This window comes from Dunckerocampus dactyliophorus, chromosome 14 (assembly GCF_027744805.1).
Source record: "Dunckerocampus dactyliophorus isolate RoL2022-P2 chromosome 14, RoL_Ddac_1.1, whole genome shotgun sequence".
NCBI classification, from domain to species: Eukaryota; Metazoa; Chordata; class Actinopteri; order Syngnathiformes; family Syngnathidae; genus Dunckerocampus; species Dunckerocampus dactyliophorus.
Genome location: NC_072832.1, coordinates 17,356,770 through 17,366,945, shown reverse-complemented (window position 1 = coordinate 17,366,945; position 10,176 = coordinate 17,356,770).

Here is a 10,176-nt window from a genome sequence, read left to right as displayed (position 1 = left end):
GGGGTGTCCAAGCTTATTCCACCGAGGCCGCACACTGAAAAATGAAAGGATGTGGAAACCACATTGATATTCTTATATACAGTGGAAACTTGTGTTTTTCAGGTATCGTCAAAACTTTATGCCAAAATTGTGCCGCGGTTGGTTTACATTTTCCGGTTAGCGTACAATATGGCACGTGTCTTGTGCTATTAATACACTGGGTGTCAGTGCAACTGTGTACTTTTGTATTTTTAATCACAGTACTTCCTTGTTAGCATGCTATTAGCTTGCTAATACATGAAAACAGGGAGTGGAAGTCGGCCGTCTATGATGTCATCAGCAGGTGACTATAGTTCTTTAGTTTTACAGCACAAAACGCACTTTTATAATTTTACAATTATAGTTTTATATGCATTAAATAATTCTAAATGCATAGAAATGATGAAGGAATGGGGTAAATGAACATTTAAGGTTACCTTCGGCTTCAGTCAGGATGAAACTGCTTGTTGACAATGACACGATGTGGCAGCGAGATCAACACAAACCCCACCGATGTGTTTTGCCACGCGTTATTTCTTAAATTCAGTAGTGTTTCTCACCTTCTTTGTCAAGATGCTGGCACTGGCAACTTTCTGTCGTTATTTTGCAGCTGCGATCAGAAGAAAAGCAGAGACTTGAGGTGAGAAACGCGATTGAAATTCAAGAAATCACTCACATCTTGGCACAGCCCAGTCGACCCGAGCTGAGCCGACATGCCATGGATGACCGAATGAAAAAGGTTCTCCTCTCATTCCGTGTGGAAGTGGTAAGTTATGTTGTCCTTCTTCCACACTGCGTTTGAAACACTTTCTTCGGTTTAGAATATGTAAACCGGAGAGGTTAAATAGTTAGTTCGGTAGCTTGCTGTGCTAGCGGTGGTCGTCCCTTATTTCCCTGCAATGATCCCGTAGCCTGCGCAATATGGTGTAAACAAAGAACAATATGAGTGTAAGGGTGACTATAGGGGTGTTATTTCATGTCTGCAGGGCTGTAATAATGTTTAAAAACTTATTTAGAAAGTCATAAACAGGTTTTCTATGCTGTAACTATGAAAATATTCCATTTATTAATATTGAATCCTATTTCGAAATTCACTTATTGCAGTCGGGTCTAGAACCAATTTACGGCGACAAACAAGGGATGGCTGTAGTCCAAAGATTAATTTATACAGGTATATGAGACATACTTTGCTAGTATTTATCTTTGTAACATTTTCTAAGAAAATAAGTAGGAGGTGGGCATCACGGCTGAGCTGTCTTCCCATCACTTCTTTGTTATGCTGTCTTGGCGCTGGTCACAGCACATTGCTTTCGCTTCACTCCGACTGAACTGACTTTGTGATGGGCCTTGAGAGGCAAGGATGCGCAGTGTCCTTATTCTGTCACCTTCCCTGTTGGCTTTGACTGGCCCCAACATATGCACTTGAAGCCCCGACAGCAGCGGCCAATAAATCACTGTCTTCTCACAGAAAACAAAAGAAAGTTTGTTTGTTTGACAAGCTCCAGTGTGTTTTGACTTTCATTTTTGGCTTTCTGGAACCAATTCATTGGATACATTATTTCTTTTCTGAAAATTGATTCCAAATTAACCAAGGTTACAGTATACTTAACACACGTAGCTAGCAACAACACAGAGTATATTACAAGAGTAACTGCCAGAGATGGGAAAAAGTTAATGTTTTGCAAGTCTCAAGTAAAGATGTGCAAATCTCAAGCCAAGACCAGACAGGTCGAGTCAAGTCCAAAGTCATAGGCTTGAAATTTTAGTTCTGACAAGTGTTTCGCAAATAAAATACCATGACCTTGTAATTTGCAAATGCAAATTAAATTCTCCTCTGTAGCCTGTTGACACATCACTGTGTCAATCACTGCCACTCTCCAGCAGGCTGGCACCCACAGAAGTGTAAGCCACAACCTCATTGTTTGCTCGTAAACCCGATTGGACGTTAATAAATTCATTTAATAAGTCAAATTCTGTGAGAAAATTTCTTGTCTTGCTGGAAATGACATAATAATCCAAGACACTAGACAGATAAGACTGGTTACTCGACAGCCACTTTCGTAGTAAGTAGGCAAGTCATGAGTCACTGACGTCAGAGTCCAAGTCGAGTTACAAGTCTATGTGACTTGAGTCTGACTAGAGTCCAAATCGTGTGACGGGAGTCCACACCTCGAGTAACTGCTAACAGCAAACCATTGAGTTTCCAACCGTATTCAAAGTAATAATTTCGGACCATTTGTGACCTCTATGTGAGTGCTTTGTACTGCTCGCAAAGATGAACATTTCCTCACGCTCAAACGTTTTAGAGCAAACTCAGCATGTTCATAAGCGTTTGAAGACCCCGTTTCTGACGTAGCCAGTTTGTTTCATCGAGAGAGAAAAACATCAAAGATCGGGGGTGGACTGGGACAAAAATTCAGCCCGAGTCATTTTGGTTCAGACTGGCCCCACCCCACTCCCATTATGAGCCCCATTCTTGTTTATAAAAAACCCAAAATGTCCAGGTTTGGGTTCAAACCTGCACCTTCTGCCTTGATGGGGGACAGCAGTCTCAGTAGTGCGGCCCAGACTTCCCAGTCTCCGGCCACATCTTCCAGCTCCACAGGGAGCTAAGACGTTCCCAGGCCAGCTATTAGACATAATCCCTCCAGCGTGTCCTAGGTCTGCCCTGGGGCCTTCTCCCAGCTGGGCCTGCCCAGACCATCTCACCAGGAAGACGTCCAGGAGGCACCCGGATCAGATGCCTGAGCCACCTCAAGTGGTTCCTCTCGATGTAAAGGAGCAGCGGCTCTACCCTGTCTTTTAGGGTTAGTTCAGCCACCCTATGGAGGAAACTCATTTTGGATGCTTGATCTCGTTCTTTCAATCACAACCCAAAGCACATGACCATAGGTGAGGGTGGGAATATAGATTGACCGGTAAGTTGAGAGCTTTGCCTTCCAGCTCAGCTCTCTCTTCACCACGACGGTCCGGTACAGCGACCGCAGTGCTGCAGACGCTGCACCGACCTCATCCTTCAAGCCTCCCTCACAAGACCTCTCTCCCAACCCGGAGGGTGCAGTCCCTTTTTTTCCCAACTGAGAACCATGGCTTCGGACTTGGAGTGCTGAATCTCATCCCAGAAGCTTCACACTCAGTTGCAAACCAAACACTGAAGGTCTCAGCCTGGTGAGGCAATTAGGACCACATTGACTGTGACAATGAGATCGTAAGGCGCCCAAGCTGGACCCCCTCAGTGCCTTGGCTGCGCCTAGAAATTCTGTCTATAAAAATTATGAACAGAAATTGTGACAAAGGGCAGCCTTGGCCGAAGCCAACGTTCACCGGAAATAGACTCGACTTACTGCTGGCAATGACAACCAGGCTCCTGCTCTGGTTGTACAAGGACCGAATGGCACATAGTAGCGTGCCACCAGGACGAAAACCATATTGCACCTCCTGTAGCTGAGGTTTCACTAACGGCGGTACCCTATCTTCAGCACCCTGCAATAGACTTTCCCAGGGATGTTGAGGAGTGTGATTGGAGGCTTTTTTACCATACATTTTTTACTTAATTATTTAGCATATATTATCTTGTATAAACATTTTAAAAGAACCCACATATCCCATTAAAGACATTAAAGCCATGACATATTGACATTATTATTTAACAAAACAAACCTAAAAGCAAAAATTAACCTTCCAAACACATTTGTTGTGCCCCCGTAGTCCATTGTGGTTGTATGCATGGACGTTTTTAGATTTATTGTCTGGCTCTGGAATGAAGCTAGTACGCAGCCGTAAACTGTAAAAATATATTTTTGTCCGTAATGCATTATTCTCCAAGACAATCTACATATACTGTGTTGCTATGCTTTGTAGTTGATGCAATTTTTATGATTATGGCAGTAAATCAAGCTTAAATATTGATCATTTTTTATTTTATTTTTGCTACCATCGCACGTTTGATGTGGATTCATATTAGAGTTGACCTTTTGTCATATAACTTTATATGGAAAGCAACACTTCACACAGAATCTTCAGGTTGTCTCTGGAGAGGTTTGGCGTTTGATGCATGTTCCCTCGAGTGTATGTGTCCTTCTCAAAGAGCAGCCCATTAATCTTTGAGCACTTTCCATCAATGCAAACTGTCAACATATCATCATGCTCTCGGTCAATCATGTAACATCTGCAGTGACAAATAGACAGAGCTGCAGGCCGACCATATGTCATTTTACACTGCAAAATAACAAAGTGCGCATGGTTATTAAAAGGTCATGAGCGTGGGTGAGGAAAGACTTTCTATCCAAGTTACCAATAGCTAGCTCCTGTGCCATGATGGATATGTCCAGCTTCAGGGGACTTTGGCAAGGGAATGTGAGTGAACACTGAAGCTTGAAAATGATTGCACAAGTAGACATGTAAAACTGATTGAACAGCAAAAAGTCATTTTTTTCAGAGGTAAATCAGCACTTATTTCTGAATGCAATTTATCATGTAGTCACACATCTGTCAACTGAGTCAGACCTCAGACATCAAATGTGCAAAAAAAAAAAAAGTAGTGCATGCCAGACTTTGAAGATGTAAATGCAATAATTTGCATCAATAAAGGAGTCGTGTTTGGCTGAAAGTCATGAATAAACAAATGAAGATGTGCGGTGTTGGGAATTTTACGTGGAAAAAAAATGTGTCATTGACATTTGGACATTGATTGGTAATTGAATTTTTTCCACATACTAACAGACAACATAATAGTTCAAAACAAGAAGCGGGCTGTTCTTGGAGATAGAAGAAATGAATGGTGCCAATGAGGTTATCTAGGTATCGAACACATCACCATCAGATGTAGCTGCCCAATTATGGGCAATTGCACACATAATGACACATCATTTCAAATGGGTAAAGGCTCGTTCAAGCCATGTTGTTCCTATTTTATGTGCACATTTTTGAGGTGTGATATGCCCACTCGTCAAAAGTGACCATGTTTCGCTTTCGTTCATCTTGCTTTCTGTGTCACTAACTTAATACTTGAAACTTAACACACCGATGTTAGCGCAAAATCTTTTCATTGTCTAAAATAACCTCGCCAGGCGGCTGTCAATTCTAGATTCACCGACTTAGATTTTTTTTTACAGTGTGATTCACTGAAGCAAAAAGATACAATTTCAAGCAGCCGTCCCGAAAAGGGAGACATGCTATCTCCTCAGGGTTCCTGTGGAAATGTATATCATCTCTTCTTTCCATGGACAATTGGGAGGGGGAGAATACAATTCAGTGGGTAATTTCTCATTTGTTTGTAATAATTGCTTTTAAATACTTACCAGGCATTGTTAAGTGTTCCAACCTGTCGTAGAGACCATGCCTAGTGTTGGTCTTGTATGTATTTTAATTAGTTTCAGAGTGACAGCACACTCACTTGAGGTTGTTCAGCTCGGTATTAAGTCTCTCAGCTGGTAAGCGGTTTCTGCTGATAAAAATCACACAGGAGGTCAAGCAAAGCAAAATATTCTGCTGGACATTCTGGTAATCATGATGCCTCCTGACTCTTTTGTAAACTTGTCTGTTTTTGAGTACTGTAATACCGTGTTTCATATGTGTAGTATTTACTAAGTCATCTGCCAGATATTATGTACAGTATTTTGGAAAATGTGTAAATTGGTGTCTGTACTGGAAAGGATATTTATTTTCTTGAACTTTTCTTCTCGGTTCTTGGGACCGCGTTGCTATCTGAGAAATAGTCAATGATCACACAATTTAAAAGCTTTTAAAATTGAATTAAAAAATAAGAGCAATATATTTGGTTATAGTGCTGGATAAATGAGGAAGATCGAGGAATCAAAGTGAACTGATTCTGTATAGTAGTTGCCGTACCCCTCCTGAAAGTGAACCTTACGCTTGTGTACCTGGAAAGTGGAAGTTAAGTTTGTGTGTGAGAGAGTGGCTCGAACTGGTTCTAACTATGCTGATTGCGTGTCTGTTTACTATCTTCTCCTCTCAGTACTTTCCATGAGTTATCTGTGATCGTTGTGCAACTTTGATTGTGCTACGTGAGTCTGAAAAGGCCTTCTGTGAGAAGCTGTTAGACTGAAAATGCACTGAGCTATTACACTGAATTAAATACTGTAATATTTAACAGTAAACAGTTAACAGTGGACTGCTGCATAGTAATACATACTGTACTGGGGGAGGGCGCTAACTTTCGAACGTCTATACCCCGCCCTCGTTCTGCTTCAACACTGCAGGCCACGCCCCACATAACACACACAAACACATACATGATTTATGTTTGTTGTCAGCCTATAATAGTTGGGTAAAGATTAGCTACTGACCCTAGCTATCATTGAACATACGTATGGTCTATGATAACCACACAATGACACCTAATTTCTGGTCACTTCTCAGAGACTGCTTGTGTGTATGTGCACACACTATAGAAATGTACGTAGATACGAGGTAGCAGTGAGTGAAAGTCATGAATGGCAATCATTTTATTCAGGCCGAAAAAAAATGTATACAAATTTTAACTTTGAATTGTGGCAAATATAGACATTTATTTGTTCATTCTGTTCTTTTAAACCACTATTGGTAACAGCTGCCAGCCGGTGGGGGTGTTCTTATATTTTTTGGTTTAAAAAGTAATATTTGGATAGTTGGCTATAGTTAAAATTTCTAACAAAAGTGTGATGGTTTTCTTATGTGCCAAATGCGGATCAGAATAAATGAAATAAAAGAGAAAGACATATGTGAGGATGGGCGAAATTCCAAAAAAAGTGCAGTTTTCCTTTAAGTTTTGTGTTAAACTGTGAATGAACTAATTGTGCCAGACGTTATTATTACACCAGTACATTCAGTCTAATAGCTCAGTGCATTTTCACTCTAAGAGCTTCTCACAGACACATGCACTCACATAGCACAATCATAGCTGTACAACACCTGCAAAGATACTGTGAGACACACAATTGATGTGTTGTTCTCACTCACAAAAGCTTAACTCTCACTTCTACACAAACTTAACTCTCACTTTCTAGAGATAACGGCTACATAGACTTTGTGTACTTTCATTCTGAGCTCTCTTCGTCCATCTTTCTTGTCAATGATAGAGTCCAGTGCTCTAACCAAATACAGTATAACAGTTCTATTGTTTAATCAAATCTGAAAACCTTTTTAAATTGTGTGACAGACTACTTCTCCCACAGCAATGCGGTCCCAAGAACCCGGAATAAAAGCTTAGGAAATGAAATAGCTTTTAAAAGCTCCCCCTGTACGTACAGCAGTTAAAGTGTGGAATGAAGAAACTGATCAAGTACTTCAGGACTGCTTTGGCTGCACAAACTGGGATGTGTTTAAAACTGCAGCGGGGAGGGAAGATTGTACTGTTGATTTGGATGAATATGCTTCTGCTGTTACTGGCTACATTAGCACATGCATAGAGACTGTTACCACCACCAAGTATTACAGAAAATACCCTAACCAAAAACAGTGGATGAACTGTGATGTAAGGGCTAAGCTACGTGCTCGTTCGACTGCATTTGTCATGGGCACCGCTGATGACTACAAAAAGGCCAGATATGACCTGAGGAGGTCCATACGGGAGGCCAAAAGACAGTACAGACAGAAGCTGGAGGGCTACTATTCCACCTCAGACCCTCGGCGCATGTGGGCGGGGCTCCAGCACATAACAGACTATCGACAGCAGAGTAGCATAGCCACGTCCAGCCATACCACACTTCCAGATGAGCTGAACGAGTTCTATGCCCGCTTTGACACCCAAACTCCTGATGAGCAGAGAGGGTGGCTGAACCTGGGGAGCACACAGGACTCACCTCTCATGGTGACATCAGCTGATGTGCGCAGGGTTCTAAACAAAACAAACCCACGAAAAGCAGCAGGGCCAGACAACATCTCAGGACGTGCACTTCGGGTTTGCTCATCAGAGCTAGCTGATGTGCTTGCTGACATATTTAACCTGTCGCTTGCACAAGCATCTGTACCGACCTGCTTTAAGTCCACCACCATAGTGCCCGTACCCAAGAAGAGCAACGTGACCTGCTTGAATGACTATCGCCCTATAGCACTCACTCCTATTGTTATGAAGTGCTTTGAAAGAATAGTCATGACCCACATCAAAAAGAGCATCCCGGCGGCAACTGTGGACCCTCTACAGTTTGCATATCGCCAGAACCGGTCCACGGATGATGCAGTCAACACTGCCATCCACACAGCCCTTTCTCACCTACAGGGCCAGGACACATACGTCAGAATGCTATTTATAGACTATAGCTCTGCTTTTAATACAGTCTGCCCCCACAAACTCACAAATAAGCTCCTCACACTTGGCCTGTCTCCCTCCCTCTGTAACTGGGTGTTTAACTTTCTCACAGGCAGACCCCAGTCAGTCAGAGTCCACAACCGCACATCCAGCTCAAGAATTGTGAGCACTGGGACCCCACAGGGGTGTGTGCTGAGTCCACTCCTCTACACGCTCTTCACCTACGATTGCGTGGCCTCCCAGAACAACACCAGCATCATTAAATTTGCGGATGACACTACAGTCATCGGACTGATCACTGGTGGTGTTGAAACATCATACAGAAGAGAGGTGGCGGACCTCATAGCTTGGTGTCGTGATAACAATCTCCTTCTCAATACAGATAAGACTAAAGAGATGATCATTGACCCAAGAACAAGGGAAAAGGAGCCGCATAGACCCCTGTTTATTGATGAGACTGAGGTGGAGAGGGTGAAAACCTTCAAGTTCCTTGGCACACACATCAGCGAGGACCTCACCTGGTCTCACAACACCCAACAAATTCTGAAGAAGTCCCAAAGGAGACTGTACTTCCTGAGAAGACTGAGGAAATTTGGCATGTCCACCACAATCCTGAGTTGCTTCTACAGATGCACTATGGAAAGTGTCCTTACCGCCTCCATCACTGTTTGGTACGGTAACTGTACAACACGTGATAGGAAGGCACTCCAGCGGGTGATCAAGACCTCACAGAACATTGTTGGGGCAGCCCTCCCCTCACTGCAAGACATTTATACATCTAGAGTCCTACGCAGAACACACAACCTCATCAAGGACAGCACACATCCACAACACTCATTATTCACACTCCTACCGTCAGGCAGACGCTACAGGAGTTTGAAGTCCAGGACCACAAGGCTGGCAAACAGCTTTTACCCACAGGCCATCAGGCTTCTCAACGAAGCACTCGCACACGCCGCACGCAACACACGCACACACTCATAGCACTTTATTTATTTATTTATTTATTTATTTATTTGTATTATTTGCTTGTATTAATGTCTCTTCTGTTGTTGTTGCTTAATTTATTGGTATATATGTTTATGTGTTTATGTTTCTATGTTCTTATTCTTTCTCGTGTTTCCTTTCTTTTCTTGGGAGTATGAACAGAATAAGATTTTCATTGCATGGTATAACTGCTGTTTTACCATGCACATGACAATAAAACTCTTGAATCTTGAATCTTGAATCTTTACAGTAGTTGTCTCATAAGAGATGTTTGCAAGAAGCTCACAAGTTTGGTCCCAGGCTAAGCCAAAGTAACCTTGTTTGGAAAATCTTATTCAAATTGCATTTCAAACCGCCGCCGCATGCAGTTTGGATCTAATTCAAGTTTGGGTTCTTTTTTGCTGTTCAGTCTTCATAAAAGCAACCTGAATACAATTTGTAGAGACAAGAGGAATGGATGTTAGTCTGGCATTGTGAATGATGTCTAATGGTTCAACACGGAACACTCCACGTGCCTCAACTGATTCAGTCCCCTCACATTTACATTCTTCGTGGATTCACACTGTAGATGATTGCCTCTAATTTTAGTCTAACGTCTCCATTGAAGAAGGAGAGCTGGAAGTCTTTGGATAATCGAATGCCAGCTAAATGATCTGCAGTGGACACAAACTGAAATGGAGGCTAAATGGCGACACAGAAGGCGCTTTATCTGAAGCTCATTACCCGCCACTCAATTCCCACAAGACCTTCTTGTGCTTCATGCTGAGCACTTTCCTGGTGGGAGAGTGATTGCAACATTTTGCTCGACAAGCTCTCACCCCTCTTTTTCATTGTTTCCTGTCTCCTCGCAACCTCACACGCCCTTTCTGCTACCTCTCTCCTTCTGTGCTTCTCTCAGTCTCCCTTTCTGCACCTTGCAGGCA